Source organism: Phyllobates terribilis, unplaced genomic scaffold (genome assembly GCF_046119375.1).
Source record: "Phyllobates terribilis strain yellow unplaced genomic scaffold, ASM4611937v1 Scaffold_5__5_contigs__length_657084704, whole genome shotgun sequence".
In the NCBI taxonomy this organism is placed as follows: domain Eukaryota; kingdom Metazoa; phylum Chordata; class Amphibia; order Anura; family Dendrobatidae; genus Phyllobates; species Phyllobates terribilis.
This window is the reverse complement of record NW_027362765.1, coordinates 36,390,944-36,415,903: the sequence shown is the minus strand read 5'-3', so window position 1 is coordinate 36,415,903 and position 24,960 is coordinate 36,390,944. Positions and strand designations below refer to the sequence as shown.

General features: G+C 55.9%; 1 long non-coding RNA gene across 2 annotated transcripts in view; it reads right to left on the bottom strand.

Annotated features, from left to right (window-relative positions):
• Nucleotides 1-24,960, bottom strand: part of LOC141270700 (uncharacterized) — a 96,525-nt gene that overhangs the window by 50,606 nt on the left and 20,959 nt on the right. For both annotated transcript variants that reach the window (XR_012321717.1, XR_012321718.1), the window contains exon 3: nucleotides 7,667-7,749. This is a non-coding gene — a long non-coding RNA (uncharacterized lncRNA). The remainder of the gene's footprint in view (nucleotides 1-7,666; nucleotides 7,750-24,960) is intronic.

The following is a 24,960-nucleotide window of genomic DNA, read 5'->3' as shown; positions in this document are numbered from 1 at the left end:
GTCCCTTTGGTGGTGGCCATCTTGGTGCACCCTTCCTGTAGTATGCTTCCTTCTGGTGGTAGCCATCTTGGCACACCCGAAATACAGGCAGCAATACACACTACACCCAGAATGTGTATGAGGAAGATCATCATGATCAGTGTGTGATAAGTTGGCTGATCGATCCACTGCCCTCAACAGCAGATATTTATGTCCACTTTGACATTAGGGCTAAAATATGGTGATGTAAACTAATTCTCTAGATGGTCATATATCCTTAAGTTTCTAATAGATGCACATACACGTTGTCTTGTCTGGTTTACAGTAATTGATTTAGCAAACATTTTTGTTTTTGTTTTTTTTTATTAGCATTCCACTACACAAAGACTGTCAGTTTCTGTTTGTATTTACATATTACATTACATTTACACGGAGCAAATGTCCATCAGGGCCAGTGTTAGCCTCCTCAAGCATCTAGCAAAACTGAATTGTCGAGTCTCAGCCTTGAAACTTCAGTTTTGCCTCGGTCAAGTGGTCTTCTTAGGCCATTGCCTTACTCAGGGTGCCAGACATCTCACAGAAGGAAGGAAGATGGTCATCTACGCACTACCATTCCCAAAAGATTCCATAGAGCTGCAACGGTTCCTCGGACTATGTACATACTGCAGACAATGGATCCCAGAGGCCTCACGTCTCATGCAGACACTGTAACATACCTGGCGGCGTCCTTGCATAGTGGTCCATCTCCCACTGTGCAAGAGCGCGCACTTGTTCTCCAGTCCAGTCTGCTAGCATGGCTTCCCTCCATGCTGTCTGCTTGCCTCTGTGTCTGCTGCTTAAGGGAGGCGCCCGATCACTTCCTGCTTTTTGTACCTGCTGCAGGCACACCCCTTGTGTGTCCTCAGCCTATTGCTGTCTGTCATCTGATATTTAACACAGCTGCTCCAATGAATCGCTGCCTGAGCATTGTGTTTCATTCAGTGTGCTCTCACTCTGAATGTGCCAGGTCCCTTTCTGTGTTTGCTTGCTTGCCTTTCTTGTAGGCTGTATTTCCAGTCCTGTCTGAACACGCTCCTTGCCTGTTCGTTCTGCCTTCTAGGGGCCGCATACCTAGACCCGCTCCCGTATCTTGTCTGTCCTGTCTGAACACGCTCCTAGCCTGTTCCTCCCGCCTTCTAGGGGCTGCATACCTAGACCCGCTCCTGTATCTTGCTACTGTGTCTGTTCTTGTCTGTATACTCTTCTAGCCTGTTTCCTGAGTTTCTCTATGTCCGTACCTTTCCTTTTTCTGCAGAGTCTGAACTCGTACCTAACTCCTGCTCGTTGTCACTGTACTTCCGTTTGTGAGTTTGTGGTCCACTCGCTACTTCACTGCAAGTACCCTGTGGGTATCTGGTTCTGCCTTTCCCTTCCTGTCTGTTCCGTGTGAACAGAGCCCTGTCCCCTCTGCTCTGCCTTGCTCACCGCTCCGGCGGTTCTAGCCTGCTCTGCCTTGCTCACCGCTCCGGCGGTTCTAGCCTGCTCTGCCTTGCTCACCGCTCCGGCGGTTCTAGCCTGCTCTGCCTTTGCTCACTGCTCCGGCAGTCTTGCTCCGCTCTCTCTGACCCTTTGCTCACTGCTCCGGCAGTCTTGCTCCGCTCTGACCCTTTGCTCACTGCTCCGGCAGTCTCGCTCCGCTCTGACCCTTTGCTCACTGCTCCGGCAGTCGCTCCACTCTGACCCTTTGCTCACTGCTCCGGCAGTCTCGCTCCGCTCTGACCCTTTGCTCACTGCTCCGGCAGTCTCGCTCCGCTCTGACCCTTTGCTCACTGCTCCGGCAGTCTCGCTCCGCTCTGACCCTTTGCTCACTGCTCCGGCAGTCTCGCTCCGCTCTGACCCTTTGCTCACTGCTCCGGCAGTCTCGCTCCGCTCTGACCCTTTGCTCACTGCTCCGGCAGTCTCGCTCTGCTCTGACCCTTTGCTCACTGCTCCGGCAGTCTCGCTCCGCTCTGACCCTTTGCTCACTGCTCCGGCAGTCTCCCTCCGCTCTGACCCTTTGCTCACTGCTCCGGCAGTCTCGCTCCGCTCTGACCCTTTGCTCACTGCTCCGGCAGTCTCGCTTCGCTCTGACCCTTTGCTCACTGCTCTGGCAGTCTCGCTCCGCTCTGACCCTTTGCTCACTGCTCCGGCAGTCTCGCTCCGCTCTGACCCTTTGCTCACTGCTTCGGCAGTCTCGCTCTGCTCTGATTCCTTTGCTCACTGCTCCGGCAGTCTCGCTCTGCTCTGACTTCTTTGCTCACTGCTCCGGCAGTCTCGCTCAGCTCTGACCTCTTGCTCACGGCTCCAGGCGGCCTCGTCCTGCTCTACCCTTGCTCACTGCTCCAGGCGGCCTCGTCCTGCTCTACTCTCGCTCACTGCTCCAGGCGGTCTCGTCTAGCCCTGCTGTCGCTCACCACTCTGGGTGGCCTTACTCTGCTGTGTTTGTCCGCCACATCTGTGGTTCTGTTCCTGAGTCCCAGTGTGTACTGGGTCCTATCCCGCCTGTGTTCCTACCTGCTAGTGCCTCCCTGACTGCACTCTAGCCGTGCTTGCCTGTACCCCCCTGCCTGCATACCCGCCTGCCTGCATACCAGTCGTGCCTGCCTATACCCACCAGTCTGTGTGCCAGCCTAACCAGTCTGTTCCTGTATTCCCCTGTGTGGGTCAACAGCCGTGTCCGGGGTCTGTCCTGGAGTAGCACCTGGTCCCTCTGCTCGGTTCCTCCTTGGTGCACTGGCGTCGTATGCCGTCGTGCAACCCTGGTCGGATCGGGTGAATACCTAGTTACGCCCCTCCAGGCATTCACTCTCCGACACGGTCCAGTGGAATCACACACACACGCCGCTCAGCCCGGGCGTGTGCATTACAGACACTCTGGCTGATGTAAACAACAAGGACCACCAAGAACAGCTGCAACAAGCCTTTGAGAAACTAAAGTCAAGGATAATGACAGCCCCTGCCCTTGGAATGTCTTTCCATTTGTATGTCTCTGAGACAGGAGGACATGCAGCCGGAATACTCAAGCAGAGACACTGTGCAGAGCAGCACCCAGTTGGGTATTACTCAGCGCATCTGGACCCGGTAGCCAGGGCCTTCCCCAGCTGTCTACGAGCGGTTCACGCCACACAGCAGTTACTTGAGAAGACGGTGGACATCATCCTTGGACATGAGACTCACATTTATGTCCCACACGATATTGCGGCTGTTCTGGCTTTACAGCAACCTAAACATCTGTCTACACAGAGACACCTGTGGCTGCAGTGTTCGTTGATGTTGCCAGAAAATGTGAAGTTACACCGGTGCACCACCATCAACCCACCCACCCTGCTGCCTGCACCTGAAGGAGAGGGGAAAGAGGCTCCGCTGCATGATTGTCCGGAACAAATTACTGCGGAGTCAACTCCACTTGTTCTAGTGGGGGAAGTACCCTTGGATGACCCAGAACTTACGTTATATACGGATGGATCCAGATATGTTGACACCTCTGGCAGGTTTCATACTGGATATGCTGTCACAACTGAAGATACATTGGTAGAGGCTGCAGTCTTACCTCCCAGTATGTCAGCACAGGAAGCAAAGCTCAAAGCTCTGACTGCAGGTTCTCCTGTGAAAAATGCTGAAAGCGTCAGACAATTGATGGAAGTGGTGCAACTACCAAGACAGTTGGCTGTCATAAAGGTAAAAGCTCATACCCGACCAGATGCCCCTGAAGCAAGAGGTAATGCACTTGCTGATCTCCATGCTAAGCAAGCAGCTCTTCTTCTGATATCCATGTCCATGGCTCTTACGCGGCAACAGGCCAAACAGCTAAATTCCGTGCCAATCCAGGATCAACCTGCAGAAGAGCATCAACCGGTCCCTCCAATCACAAAGCTACGCTCCACACGCTCTACGCTCTAAATAAGAATGCCAGTCGTGGAAGGAGGCGGGTACTAAGTTGATAGATGGGCTATGGAAGAAGAAACAACTGTACTGTTTGCCTCGACTCCTGTATCCAGCCGTTGCGGCCTGGGCCCATGGACTGCTTAGTGGTAGTGGATATGTTTTCCAGTTGGCCAGAAGCATTCACCGTTCCAAACATGACTGCCAAGACTACGGCCAAGAAGCTGGTCTCTGAAGTTGTTTGCCGGTATGGAGTCCCAGAGGTTATCAAAAGTGATCAAGGACCAGCCTTTTCCTCATGCGTATATCAAGAAATACTTACCATGATCGGATCAACAATGACGTTACATACTCCTTACCATCCACAGTCAAGTGGCAAGGTGGAGAGATTGAATAGCACACTGAAAAGGCAGTTAACCAAAATGATGCAGGAGACTACGGTCCAGTGGCCTGAGCTCCTTCCCATTGCACTATATCACATACGCACCACCCCCATAGGGAAACACAAACTGTCACCCTATGAGATACTATTTAGGTCACAACCAGCCATAGCTAGATTTACCCCACAACAATTATCAGAAGAAACAGATTATGTTGTGCAATATGTGATTCAGCTTGCCAAAGCCCTAACTAACACCCATGCGTTAGTATCATCTTCTATTCCAGATCCAGCTGATGCAGAAGGTTGTCATACCCTCAGGCCTGGAGATTATGTGTATGTGAAGAGGCATGTTTGGAAACATGGACTAGAACCATTGTATGACGGACCATACCAAGTGCTCCTGACAATCCCAACAGCTGAGATGTTTTATGATAATATGTATGGTTAAACTAGTCAATACCTGGAATAGCCTACAACAGAGTACTGACCCCTTTAATAATAAGTTCATTACTCACCATCAGATTTTGGTACAAGAATTGAGACAATTAGAAAACAACCAGATCAGTGACTGTTGGATATGTACTCACTCACCAGTTTCAGCCGCTAGTATGCCCTTTCTGGCGGTCCGTCCCAGACCATCATTATTGGAAAGATACATTCATAATCACTCATGGGTACATGCAAATCTGTTTATAAAAGGCACCAATGACACGTTATAAAATATCTGGTAACGTCCCTTGTAATGAATCTTCTTAATATAAGCCTAGTGATCCAACATATGGTAATCCGGATGTTGGATATTGTAGCCCCCTGGGACAAATGTCTTCATGATGTATGTTATCAAATAACACAGTTTTTATCGATTTGGTACATAAATTAGTATTACAGCACTCTGCTTTATGGGATGGATTTGCCATCAGCCACATATTGGGTGTGTGGGAATAATGCGTATAAATGGCTCCCAGTCGGAGTAGGGGGGACTTGTACGCTGGGCCGGCTAACTTCAGCCACTTATCTTATTCCCCATAGTAAAGTAGATATGAGAGCCATCCCTCTTCATACCATCTATAAATGTGCCAAAGACAACACCCCACGCCCATCAGGAAGACCTAATTTAGTTCAAATGAGTATACCCAATAAGATAGCCAGTACTGTCTTCCTCTACCCTATGGTTACATAAATGTGGGACAAGTTAGTGGAAGTCACTGACTACTTAGATGACCAGATTTGGAATATATTGGAAGTAATTAATACTACTGTTGCAGTGCAGAATCAGCTTATTATAGTGGCTAATCAAAATACTTTAGTGCTGGACTATTTGACAGCAGCTCAACAAGGGATGTGTCAGGTTGTAGGCCCAGCCTGTTGTCACTATATTGACCCATATATTGACCCCAACTCTACCATACGGTTAAAGACTAAAATGGAAGACATTAGGAAACTCAGAGAAGAGTATAACAAACATAATGAATTGACCAAGGAGTGTTGCATATTGCTGCTTGCATCTTGTTAATATATGTTTTACTAAAACTAGTCTTTTATTGTATCCCATTTTGCATGAGGAAAACCTGTCAGTCAATAGAGAGCAAGGAGGACGCTGTTAACCGACATCCAGTGCTACTATACACGGACATGTAACCAGCATTGAGGACTTGGATGACAAGGGAATGATGACCTTTACCCGCTTGCGCCGACCAACCTCAGATCTGAGCTTATGATTATATCAACTAACAAGGGGGGATGGACATGCCGCGACAGCCCCAATTGGTAACAAGGGCACTAATTGGGTGAAGACCAATGTCCCTCAGGCTCAAAACATGACCCTGGGAAAGCACCTCTATTGTTGATAATAACATAATTTTTAGGGGGGAATGTAAAGGACATATTGATACTCATGCTAGAGCAACTCCATTTTGTCTGCTTGCTTTAAAATCATGTTATTATCACTCCTTGCATAACATACATTTTTCTTTCTCTTCCCATGCAACTTTATCACACTGACCTTTTCTCACAAGAACATTTTGTATTTTGTCAGACACTCGGCTCCTGTTATCTAACTTGTTTAGGCCAGGTTTGACCTTGTAAAATTTCCATAGTGCTTCAAACTAACCATGATAATATGACCATATATGTGTTTGCCGTAATAATTGTACTAACATCAGTTAACCTATAGTATTGTAGTATGGCTGTAGAGTTGATTGGATATTTGATATACTCAAAACAATATAAAATGCTAAGCAAAATAAACGGGATCAGAGATTCTTTGAATCCTCCCAATACAGAGCACGCATTGCCTCCGTTTGGTTTTCTGTGGATTGCGCAATCAACATAATAATTTGACACTCACTTGGTCAACCGTGAAGGGTTATTGCCCTCCCTTAACAAGACCTATCCTTGTGACCATACAACCCTTTTAATGAAGAAAAACATTTGGTGGTAACAGTTATAATTAAGAAAAAGTAGATAAATGGATTTAGTAGAGTCAAGCCACAATAAGATCCCATGAATGACGCTTCCATTGTCAATTTTGCAGCGGACCTGTATTAAAACCATAAAGAAATTCCTGTGGTGGATAGTGGTGGGGTTGCGGAGTAGTGGGATAAACACAGTAGCCACTGCTTCAGCTACCACGTGTGCCCACTGTAAAGGGAAATAAATATTCCCTTTTCTCGACTCCCATGGGCGTGGAGAAGACTGAATATTCATTCTCTTTAGTAGCGGGCACAGAGGAGCACTGAGCACAGCTCCTGCCGACAGTACCTGATATAAAAGAATGCATATTCACTCCTCTCCAAACCCATAGTCCTGGCATGGAGAATATGTCGGCAGCAGCTCACATCAGCGTCTGAGAGCGCACAGCTGTGATGCCATGTGCTGGTCAGATGCTGACATGAGCTGCAGCAGACAGGATGCAGCGCTGTAGTAGAGGGGAGGAAGGAAGGTGAGTAGAATGATTTTTTTTTTTGTGCAGTGATGGAGGGCCATGAATAACAGGATTGGGGGGGGGTGAGGGGAGCCAGGCATACCAGGATGGGGAAATTTACCAGTAGCTGCTACATTTCCTACCCTAGACTTATTCTCGAGTCAATAAGTTTTCCCATTTTTTTGTGGTAAAATTAGGTACCTTGGCTTATACTCAAGCATATACAGTAATTTTAAACAAACATACAGTCTCAATTTATTCTCAATGCAGCAGCCAGGATCATATTCCTCTCAAATTCACACAAGTTATTAAACAGACTGGAAGATTAACAGGGCGAGTTAATTTTTACATTGCATACATTGATATATATGCAAACAAGCAACTTCAGACAGTCAATTTATATATTTTAACATAGTACAAGTCATAACTTAAAAGACGGCAGTTACAGTTAATCAATAGTAAGGAAAATAAGGATACTATACCACATCAGTTGAATTCCCAGTACAGTAGACATCTTGAGGTAGCAAGTCAAAATTATTATCCATTTCTGCCATTGTCTGATCTCCTAGAAAATACATACAGCCTTGTAAGAATTTATACGCTTAAAGTAAAATGATAAAAGAAAGCAACGTTTGTAGCATGGGTCTCAAACTCGGCATTATTTTGCAAGGAATTATTCTTTGCAACTTTTTTTGGTGTTTTATTTTTTGAAATGACATTTATCATATGTGTTATATAGCTTGGGTTATTACGGATATGTCGATAAACCCGAAATGTTTAATTCCGATATAAAGCAATTTTAAGCGGGAAAATATTTTTCAAGCTTTATTTTGCATTTTTTTGTTTTGTACGCCCCAATTGGCAACATATAGTAATTCTGGAAAATATCTGGTACCGGACAGCCAATGTACATGCTTTATCTCAATTAAATATGCGTCCTTGGGGGCATATTTTAATGAAATCATTGCTGCGCAGACACAAGCCTTCTGGACACCAATTACAGTACCAGGAGCTGACATTGGTGTGCCAGTGCACGGCAGTAACGTCATGCGTCGGAAATCCAATGTCAGTTGCTGGCCTCTGATTGTTTGGCATTGTCATTGCTGTGCAGAGAGCTTGTCTCTGAGTGGCAATACATTTCACGTGAATGTGCGTCAAAGCAGTTTAGGAAATGATGATGGGCACTAACTTGCACCCGCCCTCAGCCCAAACGCATAGCCCCCACCCATTGCAACCCCCACTCCAGCACGCATGCCACCAGCACTCCCCTGTAAAACCCCAATACACAAGGGGGCTCCCCACTCCCCTGTAACCCCCCAATACACGGGCCACACGGGGGCTCCCCACTCCCCTGCAATCCCCCCAATACACGGGGGCTCCCCACTCCCCTGCAATCCCCCCAATACACGGGGACTCCCCACTCCCTCTGTAATCCCCACAATACAATACACGGGCCACACGGGGGCTCCCCAGTCCCCTGCAATCCCCACAATACACGGGACACACGCGGGCTCCCCACTTCCCTGTAATCCCCACAATACACGGGATACACGGGGGCTCCCCACTCCCCTGTAATCCCCACAATACACGGGACACACGGGGGCTCCCCACTCCCCTGCAATCCCCCCAATACACGGGCCACACGGGGGCTCCCCACTCCCCTGCAATCCCCCCAATACACGGGCTACACGGGGGCTCCCCACTTACTGCAATCCCTACAATACACGGGACACACGGGGGCTTTCCACTCCCCTGTAATCCCCACAATACATGGGACACACGGGGCTCCCCACTCCCCTGCAATCCCCACAATACACAGGGCACACGGGGGCTCCCCACTCCCCTGCAATCCCCCCAATACACGGGGGCTCCCCACTCCCCTGCAATCCCCCAATACACGGTGGCTCCCCACACCCCTGCAATCCCCCCAATACACGGGCCACACGGGGGCTCCCCACTCCCCTGCAATCCCAACAATACACGGGACATACGGGGGCTCCCCACTCCCCTGCAATCCCCACAATACACGGGACACACGGGGGCTCCCCACTCCCCTGTAATCCCCACAATACACGGGGGCTCCCCACTCCCTCTGTAATCCCCACAATACAATACACGGGCCACACGGGGGCTCCCCAGTCCCCTGCAATCCCCACAATACACGGGACACACGCGGGCTCCCCACTTCCCTGTAATCCCCACAATACACGGGATACACGGGGGCTCCCCACTCCCCTGTAATCCCCACAATACACGGGACACACGGGGGCTCCCCACTCCCCTGCAATCCCCCCAATACACGGGCCACACGGGGGCTCCCCACTCCCCTGCAATCCCCCCAATACACGGGGGCTCCCCACTCCCCTGTAATCCGCACAATACACGGGGCACACAGGGGCTCTCCACTCCCCTGTAATCCCCAGAATACACGGGACACACGGGGGCTCCCCACTCCCCTGTAATCCCCACAATACACGGGGGCTCCCTACTCCCCTGTAATCCCCACAATACACGGGACACACGGGGGCTCCCCACTCCCCTGCAATCCCCCCAATACATGGGGGCTCCCCACTCCCCAGCAATCCCCCAAATACATGGGCCACACGGGGGCTCCCCACTCCCCTGCAATCCCCCCAATACACGGGCCACACGGGGGCTCCCCACTCCCCTGCAATCCCAACAATACACGGGCCACACGGGGGCTCCCCACTCCCCTGCAATCCCCACAATACACGGGAGACAGCGGGACTCCCCACTCCCCTGTAATTCCCACAATACAAGGGACACACGGGGGCTCCCCACTCCCCTGTAATCCCCACAATACATGGGCCACACGGGGGCTCCGCACTCTCCTGCAATCCCAACAATACACGGGACACACGGGGGCTCCCTACTCTCCTGCAATCCCCAAAATAGACGGGACACATGGGGGCTCCCCACTCCCCTGCAATCCCCACAATACACGGGACACACGCGGGCTCCCCACTCCCCTGCAATCCCCACAATACACGGGACACACGGGGGCTCCCCACTCCCCTGTAATCCCCACAATACACGTGACACACGGGGGCTCCCCACTCCCCTGTAATCCCCACAATACACAGGACACACGGGGGCTCCCCACTCCCCTGTAATCCCCACAATACACGGGGCACACGGGGGCTCCCCACTCCCCTGCAATCCTCACAATACACAGGGCACATGGGGGCTCCCCACTCCTCTGCAATCCCCCCAATACACGGGGGCTCCCCACTCCCCTGCAATCCCCCCCAATACACGGGGGCTCCCCACTACCCTGCAATCCCCCCAATACACGGGCCACACGGGGGCTCCCCACTCCCCTGTAATTCCCACAATACACGGGGGCTCCAAACTCCCCTGTAATCCCTACAATACACGGGGGCTCCCCACTCCCCTGTAATCCCCACAATACAAGGGACACACGGGGGCTCCCCACTCCCCTGCAATCCCAACAATACACGGGCCACACGGGGGCTCCCCACTCCCCTGCAATCCCCACAATACACGGGAGACACCGGGGCTCCCCACTCCCCTGTAATCCCCACAATACAAGGGACACACGGGGGCTCCCCACTCCCCTGTAATCCCCACAATACATGGGACACACGGGGGCTCCTCACTCCCCTGTAATCCCCCCAATACATGGGCCACACGGGGGCTCCCCACTCTCCTGCAATCCCAACAATACACGGGACACACGGGGGCTCCCTACTCTCCTGCAATCCCCACAATAGAAGGGACACACGGGGGCTCCCCACTCCCCTGCAATCCCCACAATAGACGGGACACACGCGGGCTATCCTCTCCCCTGCAATCCCCACAATACACGGGACACACGGGGGCTCCCCACTCCCCTGTAATCCCCACAATACACGTGACACACGGGGGCTCCCCACTCCCCTGTAATCCCCACAATACACAGGACACACGGGGGCTCCCCACTCCACCTGTAATCCCCACAATACACGGTTCACACGGGGGCTCCCCACTCCCCTGCAATCCTCACAATACACAGGGCACATGGGGGCTCCCCACTCCCCTGCAATCCCCCCAATACACGGGGGCTCCCCACTCCCCTGCAATCCCCCCAATACATGGGGGCTCCCCTCTCTCCTGCAATCCCCACAATACACGGGCCACACGGGGGCTCCCCACTCCCCTGTAATTCCCACAATACACGGGGGCTCCAAACTCTCCTGTAATCCCCACAATACACGGGACACATAGGGGCTCCCCACTCCCCTGTAATCCCCACAATACAAAAGATACACGGGGGCTCCCCACTCCCCTGTAATCCCAAAAATACACGGGACACACGGGGGCTCCCCACTTCCTGCAATCCCAACAATACACAGGACACACAGGGTCTCCCCACCCCCCTGTAATCCCCACAATACACGGGACCTCCCCACTCCCCTGTAATCCCCACAATACGGGGGACACACGGGGGCTCCCCACTTCCTGCAATCCCAACAATACACGGGACACACGGGGGCTCCCACTCCCCTGTAATCCCCACAATACACGGGCCACACGGGGGCTGCCCACTCCCCTGCAATCCCCACAATACACGGGACACACTGGGGCTCCCCACTCCCCTGCAATCCCCACAATACACGGGACACACGGGGGCTCCCCACTCCCCTGCAATCCCCACAATACACGGGACAAACGGGGGCTCCCCACTACCCTGCAATCCCCACAATACACGGGACCCACGCGGGCTCCCCACTCCCCTGCAATCCCCACAATACGTGGGACACACGGGGGCTCCCCACTCCCCTGTAATCCCCACAATACACGGGACACACGGGGGCTCCCCACTCCCCTGTAATCCCCACAATACACAGGACACATGGGGGCTCCCCACTCCCCTGTAATCCCCACAATACACGGGACACACGGGGGCTCCCCACTCCCCTGTAATCCCCACAATACACGAGATACACGGGGGCTCCCCACTCCTCTGTAATCCCCACAATACGCGGGACACACGGGGGCTCCCCACTTCCTGCAATCCCAACAATACACGGGCCACACGGGGGCTGCCCACTCCCCTGCAATCCCCACAATACACGGGACACACTGGGGCTCCCCACTCCCCTGCAATCCCCACAATACACGGGACACACGGGGGCTCCCCACTCCCCTGCAATCCCCACAATACACGGGACACACGGGGGCTCCCCACTCCCCTGCAATCCCCACAATACACGGGACACACGGGGGCTCCCCACTACCCTGCAATCCCCACAATACACGGGACACACGGGGGCTCCCCACTACCCTGCAATCCCCACAATACACGGGACCCACGCGGGCTCCCCACTCCCCTGCAATCCCCACAATACGTGGGCCACACGGGGGCTCCCCACTCCCCTGCAATCCTCACAATACACGGGACACACGGGGGCTCCCCACAATACACGGGACACACGGGGGCTCCCCACTACCCTGCAATCCCCACAATACACGGGACCCACGGGGGCTCCCCACTCCCCTGTAATCCCCACAATACACGGGACACATGGGGGCTCCCCACTCCCCTGTAATCCCCACAATACACGGGACACACGGGGGCTCCCCACTCCCCTGCAATCCCCCCAATACACGGGCCACACGGGGGCTCCCCACTCCCCTGCAATCCCCCCAATACACGGGCTACACGGGGGCTCCCCACTTCCTGCAATCCCTACAATACACGGGACACACGGGGGCTTCCCACTCCCCTGTAATCCCCACAATACATGGGACACACGGGGCTCCCCACTCCCCTGCAATCCCCACAATACACAGGGCACACGGGGGCTCCCCACTCCCCTGCAATCCCCCCAATACACGGGGGCTCCCCACTCCCCTGCAATCCCCCATAACACGGTGGCTCCCCACACCCCTGCAATCCCAATACACGGGCCACACGGGGGCTCCCCACTCCCCTGCAATCCCAACAATACACGGGACATACGGGGGCTCCCCACTCCCCTGCAATCCCCACAATACACGGGACACACGGGGGCTCCCCACTCCCCTGTAATCCCCACAATACACGGGGGCTCCCCACTCCCCTGTAATCCGCACAATACACGGGGCACACAGGGGCTCTCCACTCCCCTGTAATCCCCAGAATACACGGGACACACGGGGGCTCCCCACTCCCCTGTAATCCCCACAATACACGGGACACACGGGGGCTCCCTACTCCCCTGTAATTCCCACAATACACGGGACACACGGGGGCTCCCCACTCCCCTGCAATCCCCCCAATACATGGGGGCTCCCCACTCCCCAGCAATCCCCCAAATACATGGGCCACACGGGGGCTCCCCACTCCCCTGCAATCCCCCCAATACACGGGCCACACGGGGGCTCCCCACTCCCCTGCAATCCCAACAATACACGGGCCACACGGGGGCTCCCCACTCCCCTGCAATCCCCACAATACACGGGAGACACCGGGACTCCCCACTCCCCTGTAATTCCCACAATACAAGGGACACACGGGGGCTCCCCACTCCCCTGTAATCCCCACAATACATGGGCCACACGGGGGCTCCGCACTCTCCTGCAATCCCAACAATACACGGGACACACGGGGGCTCCCTACTCTCCTGCAATCCCCAAAATAGACGGGACACATGGGGGCTCCCCACTCCCCTGCAATCCCCACAATACACGGGACACACGCGGGCTCCCCACTCCCCTGCAATCCCCACAATACACGGGACACACGGGGGCTCCCCACTCCCCTGTAATCCCCACAATACACGTGACACACGGGGGCTACCCACTCCCCTGTAATCCCCACAATACACAGGACACACGGGGGCTCCCCACTCCCCTGTAATCCCCACAATACACGGGGCACACGGGGGCTCCCCACTCCCCTGCACTCCTCACAATACACAGGGCACATGGGGGCTCCCCACTCCTCTGCAATCCCCCCAATACACGGGGGCTCCCCACTCCCCTGCAATCCCCCCAATACACGGGGGCTCCCCACTACCCTGCAATCCCCCCAATACACGGGCCACACGGGGGCTCCCCACTCCCCTGTAATTCCCACAATACACGGGGGCTCCAAACTCCCCTGTAATCCCTACAATACATGGGGGCTCCCCACTCCCCTGTAATCCCAACAATACAAGGGACACACGGGGGCTCCCCACTCCCCTGCAATCCCAACAATACACGGGCCACACGGGGGCTCCCCACTCCCCTGCAATCCCCACAATACACGGGAGACACCGGGGCTCCCCACTCCCCTGTAATCCCCACAATACAAGGGACACACGGGGGCTCCCCACTCCCCTGTAATCCCCACAATACATGGGACACACGGGGGCTCCTCACTCCCCTGTAATCCCCCCAATACATGGGCCACACGGGGGCTCCCCACTCTCCTGCAATCCCAACAATACACGGGACACACGGGGGCTCCCTACTCTCCTGCAATCCCCACAATAGAAGGGACACACGGGGGCTCCCCACTCCCCTGCAATCCCCACAGTAGACGGGACACACGCGGGCTATCCTCTCCCCTGCAATCCCCACAATACACGGGACACACGGGGGCTCCCCACTCCCCTGTAATCCCCACAATACACGTGACACACGGGGGCTACCCACTCCCCTGTAATCCCCACAATACACAGGACACACGGGGGCTCCCCACTCCCCTGTAATCCCCACAATACACGGGGGCTCCCCACTCCCCTGTAATCCGCACAATACACGGGGCACACAGGGGCTCTCCACTCCCCTGTAATCCCCAGAATACACGGGACACACGGGGGCTCCCCACTCCCCTGTAATCCCCACAATACACGGGACACACGGGGGCTCCCTACTCCCCTGTAATCCCCACAATACACGGGACACACGGGGGCTCCCCACTCCCCTGCAATCCCCCCAATACATGGGGGCTCCCCACTCCCCAAATACATGGGCCACACGGGGGCTCCCCACTCCCCTGCAATCCCCCCAATACACGGGCCACAAGGGGGCTCCCCACTCCCCTGCAATCCCAACAATACACGGGCCACACGGGGGCTCCCCACTCCCCTGCAATCCCCACAATACACGGGAGACACCGGGACTCCCCACTCCCCTGTAATTCCCACAATACAAGGGACACACGGGGGCTCCCCACTCCCCTGCAATCCCCACAATACACGGGACACACGGGGGCTCCCCACTACCCTGCAATCCCCACAATACACGGGACACACGGGGGCTCCCCACTACCCTGCAATCCCCACAATACACGGGACCCACGCGGGCTCCCCACTCCCCTGCAATCCCCACAATACGTGGGCCACACGGGGGCTCCCCACTCCCCTGCAATCCTCACAATACACGGGACACACGGGGGCTCCCCACAATACACGGGACACACGGGGGCTCCCCACTACCCTGCAATCCCCACAATACACGGGACCCACGGGGGCTCCCCACTCCCCTGTAATCCCCACAATACACGGGACACATGGGGGCTCCCCACTCCCCTGTAATCCCCACAATACACGGGACACACGGGGGCTCCCCACTCCCCTGCAATCCCCCCAATACACGGGCCACACGGGGGCTCCCCACTCCCCTGCAATCCCCCCAATACACGGGCTACACGGGGGCTCCCCACTTCCTGCAATCCCTACAATACACGGGACACATGGGGGCTTCCCACTCCCCTGTAATCCCCACAATACATGGGACACACGGGGCTCCCCACTCCCCTGCAATCCCCACAATACACAGGGCACACGGGGGCTCCCCACTCCCCTGCAATCCCCCCAATACACGGGGGCTCCCCACTCCCCTGCAATCCCCCAATACACGGTGGCTCCCCACACCCCTGCAATCCCCCCAATACACGGGCCACACGGGGGCTCCCCACTCCCCTGCAATCCCAACAATACACGGGACATACGGGGGCTCCCCACTCCCCTGCAATCCCCACAATACACGGGACACACGGGGGCTCCCCACTCCCCTGTAATCCCCACAATACACGGGGGCTCCCCACTCCCCTGTAATCCGCACAATACACGGGGCACACAGGGGCTCTCCACTCCCCTGTAATCCCCACAATACACGGGACACACGGGGGCTCCCCACTCCCCTGTAATCCCCACAATACACGGGACACACGGGGGCTCCCTACTCCCCTGTAATCCCCACAATACACGGGACACACGGGGGCTCCCCACTCCCCTGCAATCCCCCCAATACATGGGGGCTCCCCACTCCCCAGCAATCCCCCAAATACATGGGCCACACGGGGGCTCCCCACTCCCCTGCAATCCCCCCAATACACGGGCCACACGGGGGCTCCCCACTCCCCTGCAATCCCAACAATACACGGGCCACACGGGGGCTCCCCACTCCCCTGCAATCCCCACAATACACGGGAGACACCGGGACTCCCCACTCCCCTGTAATTCCCACAATACAAGGGACACACGGGGGCTCCCCACTCCCCTGTAATCCCCACAATACATGGGCCACACGGGGGCTCCGCACTCTCCTGCAATCCCAACAATACACGGGACACACGGGGGCTCCCTACTCTCCTGCAATCCCCAAAATAGACGGGACACATGGGGGCTCCCCACTCCCCTGCAATCCCCACAATACACGGGACACACGCGGGCTCCCCACTCCCCTGCAATCCCCACAATACACGGGACACACGGGGGCTCCCCACTCCCCTGTAATCCCCACAATACACGTGACACACGGGGGCTACCCACTCCCCTGTAATCCCCACAATACACAGGACACACGGGGGCTCCCCACTCCCCTGTAATCCCCACAATACACGGGGCACACGGGGGCTCCCCACTCCCCTGCAATCCTCACAATACACAGGGCACATGGGGGCTCCCCACTCCTCTGCAATCCCCCCAATACACGGGGGCTCCCCACTCCCCTGCAATCCCCCCAATACACGGGGGCTCCCCACTACCCTGCAATCCCCCCAATACACGGGCCACACGGGGGCTCCCCACTCCCCTGTAATTCCCACAATACACGGGGGCTCCAAACTCCCCTGTAATCCCTACAATACATGGGGGCTCCCCACTCCCCTGTAATCCCCACAATACAAGGGACACACGGGGGCTCCCCACTCCCCTGCAATCCCAACAATACACGGGCCACACGGGGGCTCCCCACTCCCCTGCAATCCCCACAATACACGGGAGACACCGGGGCTCCCCACTCCCCTGTAATCCCCACAATACAAGGGACACACGGGGGCTCCCCACTCCCCTGTAATCCCCACAATACATGGGACACACGGGGGCTCCTCACTCCCCTGTAATCCCCCCAATACATGGGCCACACGGGGGCTCCCCACTCTCCTGCAATCCCAACAATACACGGGACACACGGGGGCTCCCTACTCTCCTGCAATCCCCACAATAGAAGGGACACACGGGGGCTCCCCACTCCCCTGCAATCCCCACAATAGACGGGACACACGCGGGCTATCCTCTCCCCTGCAATCCCCACAATACACGGGACACACGGGGGCTCCCCACTCCCCTGTAATCCCCACAATACACGTGACACACGGGGGCTACCCACTCCCCTGTAATCCCCACAATACACAGGACACACGGGGGCTCCCCACTCCCCTGTAATCCCCACAATACACGGGGGCTCCCCACTCCCCTGTAATCCGCACAATACACGGGGCACACAGGGGCTCTCCACTCCCCTGTAATCCCCAGAATACACGGGGGCTCCCCACTCCCCTGTAATCCCCACAATACACGGGACACACGGGGGCTCCCTACTCCCCTGTAATCCCCACAATACACGGGACACACGGGGGCTCCCCACTCCCCTGCAATCCCCCCAATACATGGGGGCTCCCCACTCCCCAGCAATCCCCCAAATACATGGGCCACACGGGGGCTCCCCACTCCCCTGCAATCCCCCCAATACACGGGCCACACGGGGGCTCCCCACTCCCCTGCAATCCCAACAATACACGGGCCACACGGGGGCTCCCCACTCCCCTGCAATCCCCACAATACACGGGAGACACCGGGACTCCCCACTCCCCTGTAATTCCCACAATACAAGGGACACACGGGGGCTCCCCACTCCCCTGTAATCCCCACAATACATGGGCCACACGGGGGCTCCGCACTCTCCTGCAATCCCAACAATACACGGGACACACGGGGGCTCCCTACTCTCCTGCAATCCCCAAAATAGACGGGACACATGGGGGCTCCCCACTCCCCTGCAATCCCCACAATACACGGGACACACGCGGGCTCCCCACTCCCCTGCAATCCCCACAATACACGGGACACACGGGGGCTCCCCACTCCCCTGTAATCCCCACAATACACGTGACACACGGGGGCTACCCACTCCCCTGTAATCCCCACAATACACAGGACACACGGGGGCTCCCCACTCCCCTGTAATCCCCACAATACACGGGGCACACGGGGGCTCCCCACTCCCCTGCAATCCTCACAATACACAGGGCACATGGGGGCTCCCCACTCCTCTGCAATCCCCCCAATACACGGGGGCTCCCCACTCCCCTGCAATCCCCCCAATACACCGGGGCTCCCCACTACCCTGCAATCCCCCCAATACACGGGCCACACGGGGGCTCCCCACTCCCCTGTAATTCCCACAATACACGGGGGCTCCAAACTCCCCTGTAATCCCTACAATACATGGGGGCTCCCCACTCCCCTGTAATCCCCACAATACAAGGGACACACGGGGGCTCCCCACTCCCCTGCAATCCCAACAATACACGGGCCACACGGGGGCTCCCCACTCCCCTGCAATCCCCACAATACACGGGAGACACCGGGGCTCCCCACTCCCCTGTAATCCCCACAATACAAGGGACACACGGGGGCTCCCCACTCCCCTGTAATCCCCACAATACATGGGACACACGGGGGCTCCTCACTCCCCTGTAATCCCCCCAATACATGGGCCACACGGGGGCTCCCCACTCTCCTGCAATCCCAACAATACACGGGACACACGGGGGCTCCCTACTCTCCTGCAATCCCCACAATAGAAGGGACACACGGGGGCTCCCCACTCCCCTGCAATCCCCACAATAGACGGGACACACGCGGGCTATCCTCTCCCCTGCAATCCCCACAATACACGGGACACACGGGGGCTCCCCACTCCCCTGTAATCCCCACAATACACGTGACACACGGGGGCTCCCCACTCCCCTGTAATCCCCACAATACACAGGACACACGGGGGCTCCCCACTCCCCTGTAATCCCCACAATACACGGTTCACACGGGGGCTCCCCACTCCCCTGCAATCCTCACAATACACAGGGCACACGGGGGCTCCCCACTCCCCTGCAATCCCCCCAATACATGGGGGCTCCCCTCTCTCCTGCAATCCCCACAATACACGGGCCACACGGGGGCTCCCCACTCCCCTGTAATTCCCACAATACACGGGGGCTCCAAACTCTCCTGTAATCCCCACAATACACGGGACACATAGGGGCTCCCCACTCCCCTGTAATCCCCACAATACAAAAGATACACGGGGGCTCCCCACTCCCCTGTAATCCCAAAAATACACGGGACACACGGGGGCTCCCCACTTCCTGCAATCCCAACAATACACAGGACACACAGGGTCTCCCCACCCCCCTGTAATCCCCACAATACACGGGACACACGGGGGCTCCCCACTCCCCTGTAATCCCCACAATACGGAGGACACACGGGGGCTCCCCACTTCCTGCAATCCCAACAATACACGGGACACACGGGGGCTCCCACTCCCCTGTAATCCCCACAATACACGGGCCACACGGGGGCTGCCCACTCCCCTGCAATCCCCACAATACACGGGACACACTGGGGCTCCCCACTCCCCTGCAATCCCCACAATACACGGGACACACGGGGGCTCCCCACTCCCCTGCAATCCCCACAATACACGGGACACACGGGGGCTCCCCACTACCCTGCAATCCCCACAATACACGGGACCCACGCGGGCTCCCCACTCCCCTGCAATCCCCACAATACGTGGGACACACGGGGGCTCCCCACTCTCCTGTAATCCCCACAATACACGGGACACACGGGGGCTCCCCACTCCCCTGTAATCCCCACAATACACAGGACACATGGGGGCTCCCCACTCCCCTGTAATCCCCACAATACACGGGACACACGGGGGCTCCCCACTCCCCTGTAATCCCCACAATACACGAGATACACGGGGGCTCCCCACTCCTTTGTAATCCCCACAATACGCGGGACACACGGGGGCTCCCCACTTCCTGCAATCCCAACAATACACGGGCCACACGGGGGCTGCCCACTCCCCTGCAATCCCCACAATACACGGGACACACTGGGGCTCCCCACTCCCCTGCAATCCCCACAATACACGGGACACACGGGGGCTCCCCACTCCCCTGCAATCCCCACAATACACGGGACACACGGGGGCTCCCCACTCCCCTGCAATCCCCACAATACACGGGACACACGGGGGCTCCCCACTACCCTGCAATCCCCACAATACACGGGACCCACGCGGGCTCCCCACTCCCCTGCAATCCCCACAATACGTGGGCCACACGGGGGCTCCCCACTCCCCTGCAATCCTCACAATACACGGGACACACGGGGGCTCCCCACAATACACGGGACACACGGGGGCTCCCCACTACCCTGCAATCCCCACAATACACGGGACCCACGGGGGCTCCCCACTCCCCTGTAATCCCCACAATACACGGGACACATGGGGGCTCCCCACTCCCCTGTAATCCCCACAATACACAGGACACACGGGGGCTCCCCACTCCCCTGTAATCCCCACAATACACAGGACACACGGGGGCTCCCCACTACACTGCAATCCCAACAATACACAGGGCACACGGGGGCTCCCCACTCCCCTGCAATCCCCCCAATACACGGGGGCTCCCCACTCCCCTGCAATCCCCCAATACACGGGGGCTCCCCACTCCCCTGCAATCCCCCCCAATACACGGGCCACACGGGGGCTCTCCACTCCCCTGCAATCCCAACAATACACGGGACATACGGGGGCTCCCCACTCCCCTGCAATCCCCACAATACACGGGACACACGGGGGCTCCCCACTCCCCTGTAATCCCCACAATACACGGGGGCTCCCCACTCTCCTGTAATCCCCACAATACACGGGACACACAGGGGCTCCCCACTCCCCTGCAATCCCCACAATACACGGGGGCTCCCCACTCCCCTGCAATCCCCCCAATACACGGGGGCTCCCTACTCCCCTGCAATCCCCACAATACACGGGACACACGGGGGCTCCCCACTCCCCTGTAATCCCCACAATACACGGGGGCTCCCCACTCCCCTGTAATCCCCACAATACACGGGACACACGGGGGCTCCCCACTCCCCTGTAATCCCCACAATACACGGGACACACGGGGGCTCCCCACTCCCCTGTAATCCCCACAATACACGAGATACAAGTGGGCTCCCCACTCCCCTGTAATCCCCACAATACACGGCACACACGGGGGCTACCCACTCCCCTGTAATCCCCACAATACACGGGGCACATGGGGGCTCCCCACTCCCCTGCAATCCACACAATACACAGGGCACACCAGGGTTCCCTACTCCCCTGCAATCCCCCCAATACACGGGGGCTTCCCACTCCCCTGCAATCCCCCCAATACACGGGCCAAACGGGGGCTGCCTACTCCCCTGCAATCCCAACAATACACAGGACACATGGGGGCTCCCCACTCCCCTGTAATCCCCACAATACACGGGACACACGGGGGCTCCCCACTCCCCTGTAATCCCCACAATACACGGGACACACTGGGGCTCCCCACTCCCCTGTAATCCCCACAATACACGGGACACACGGGGGCTCCCCACTCCCCTGCAATCCCCACAATACACGGGACACACGGGGGCTCCCCACTACCCTGCAATCCCCACAATACACAGGACACACGGGGGCTACCCACTCCCCTGTAATCCCCCAATACACAGGACACACGGGGGGCTCCCCACTCCCCTGTAATAATATGGCGTCTCAGCGTCTCGAGTGCTTCGTTTGGCGCCTTGCTAAGTTAGACCACGCCCCATAGCACATGATATAATGATGTCATACCTGGAAGGAGCCCATACTTTCTAGCGTTTACCCAGGTGGTTGTGGCTAAATCCAACTCTGCTAATGGACCTGGTCCTTCTGCCCACTTGGATTTAGCCTGCTCTCTTTGAGAAATATGATAATTGCTTACCTGTAATTTGATTTTCCAGAACCATGACAGCAGCATACAGAGTGCGTTCACAGAGAATAAGAGGTAACCGCCTTGTTAATACATACAGTACAGACCAAAAGTTTGGACACACCTTCTCATTTAAAGATTTTTCTGTATTTTCATGAATTTGAAAATTGTACATTCACACTGAAGGCATCAAAACTATGAATTAACACATGTGGAATTATATACTTAACAAAAAAGTGGGAAACAACTGAAAATATGTCTTATATTCTAGGTTCTTCAAAGTAGCCACCTTTTGCTTTGATGACTGCTTTGCACACTCTTGGCATTCTCTTGATGAGATTCAAGAGGTAGTCACCGGAAATGGTTTTCACTTCACAGGTGTGCCCTGTCAGGTTTAATAAGTGGGATTTCTTGCCTTATAAATGTGGTTGGGACCATCAGTTGTGTTGTGCAGAAGTCTGGTGGATACACAGATGATAGTCCTACTGAATAGACTGTTAGAATTTGTATTATGGCAAGAAAAAAGCAGCTAAGTAAAGAAAAACGAGTGGCCATCATTACTTTAAGAAATGAAGGTCAGTCAGTCCAAAAAATTGGGCAAACTTTGAAAGTGTCCCCAAGTGCAGTTGCAAAAACCATCAAGCGCTACAAAGAAATTGGCTCACATGAGGACCGCCCCAGGAAAGGAAGACCAAGAGTCACCTCTGCTTCTGAGGATAAGTTTATCCAAGTCACCAGCCTCAGAAATCGCAGGTTAACAGCAGCTCAGATTAGAGACCAGGTCAATGCCACACATAGTTCTAGCAGCAGACACATCTCTACAACAACTGTTAAGAGGAGACTTTGTGCAGCAGGCCTTCATGGTAAAATAGCTGCTAGGAAACCACTGCTAAGGACAGGCAACAAGCAGAAGAGACTTGTTTGGGCTAAAGAACACAAGGAATGGACATTAGACCAGTGTAAATCTGTGCTTCGGTCTGATGAGTCCAAATTTGAGATCTTTGGTTCCAACCACCGTGTCTTTCTGCGATGCAGAAAAGGTGAACGGATGGACTCTACATGCCTGGTTCCCACCGTGAAGCATGGTGGTGGAGGTGTGATGGTGTGGGGGTGCTTTGCTGGTGACACTGTTGGGGATTTATTCAAAATTGAAGGCATACTGAACCAGCATGGCTACCACAGCGTTTTGCAGCAGCATGCTATTCCATCCAGTTTGTGTTTAGTTGGACCATCGTTTATTTTTCAACAGGACAATGACCCCAAACACACCTCCAGGCTGTGTAAGGGCTATTTGACCAAGAAGGAGAGTGATGGGGTGCTACGCCAGATGACCTGGCCTCCACAGTCACCAGACCTGAACCCAATCGAGATGGTTTGGGGTGAGCTGGACCGTAGAGTGAAGGCAAAAGGGCCAACAAGTGCTAAGCATCTCTGGGAACTCCTTCAAGATTGTTGGAAGACCATTTCCGGTGACTACCTCTTGAAGCTCATCAAGAGAATGCCAAGAGTGTGCAAAGCAGTCATCAAAGCAAAAGGTGGCTACTTTGAAGAACCTAGAATATAAGACATATTTTCACTTGTTTCACACTTTTTTGTTAAGTACAGGGCTCGACAAACCCAGGCGCCTGGTCGCCAGTGGCGCCTAGAAAATGTTGTCTGGCGCCTAGCCCACACACCCACCCGCCCACTCACTGTCGGGGCCCGGGCCCACACACCTGCCCGCCCACTCACTGTCGGGGCCGGGCCCACACACCCGCCCGCCCACTCACTGTTGGGGGCGGGCTCACACACCCACCCGCCCACTCACTGTCGGGGCCCTGGCAGCTTCCTCGGCACCTGTTCAGGGACGCAGGCGCTGCTTGATTGCCGGCACTCCCCCCAGACATAGCCGCGCGCTGTCCGGCTGTGTCTGCTAGTAATGACACGGCAGGGTCGACGGCACTGCACCTTTAATTGTGCTTGTGTGTCGCTCCTGCCGCGTCATTACTAGCAGACACAGCCGCACAGCGCGCGGCCATGTCTGGGGGAAGTGTCGGCAATCAAACATCGTCGGAGCGGAGGTCCTGCACAGATGGGCGGGAGGGGCCCGGACCCGACCGCAAGTGGGCCCTTCTGATGTTCCAGGGCCATGAAGTCTGTGACACGCCGGGGGCACTGCACTGCCCCATACCCGAGGAGCTGCTGGACAGGACACTGGACCGGGGACAGGTGAGTGAGGCTTCCCCAATCCCCATATTAAAAATATTAGTAATGGGTCTGTGTGAGTGCATGTATGTGAATGTCAGTGTATATGACTGTGTATATATATTTGTCTGTTTTATCTATGTGTATGTCTGTATGTGTACATATGTCTGCGTACCGTGTGTGCGCACGCATATGTCTGCGTACTGTGTGTGCGTGCATATGTCTGCGTACCGTGTGTGCGCACGCATATGTCTGCGTATGTGAAGGATGAGGGGGCAGGCTGGG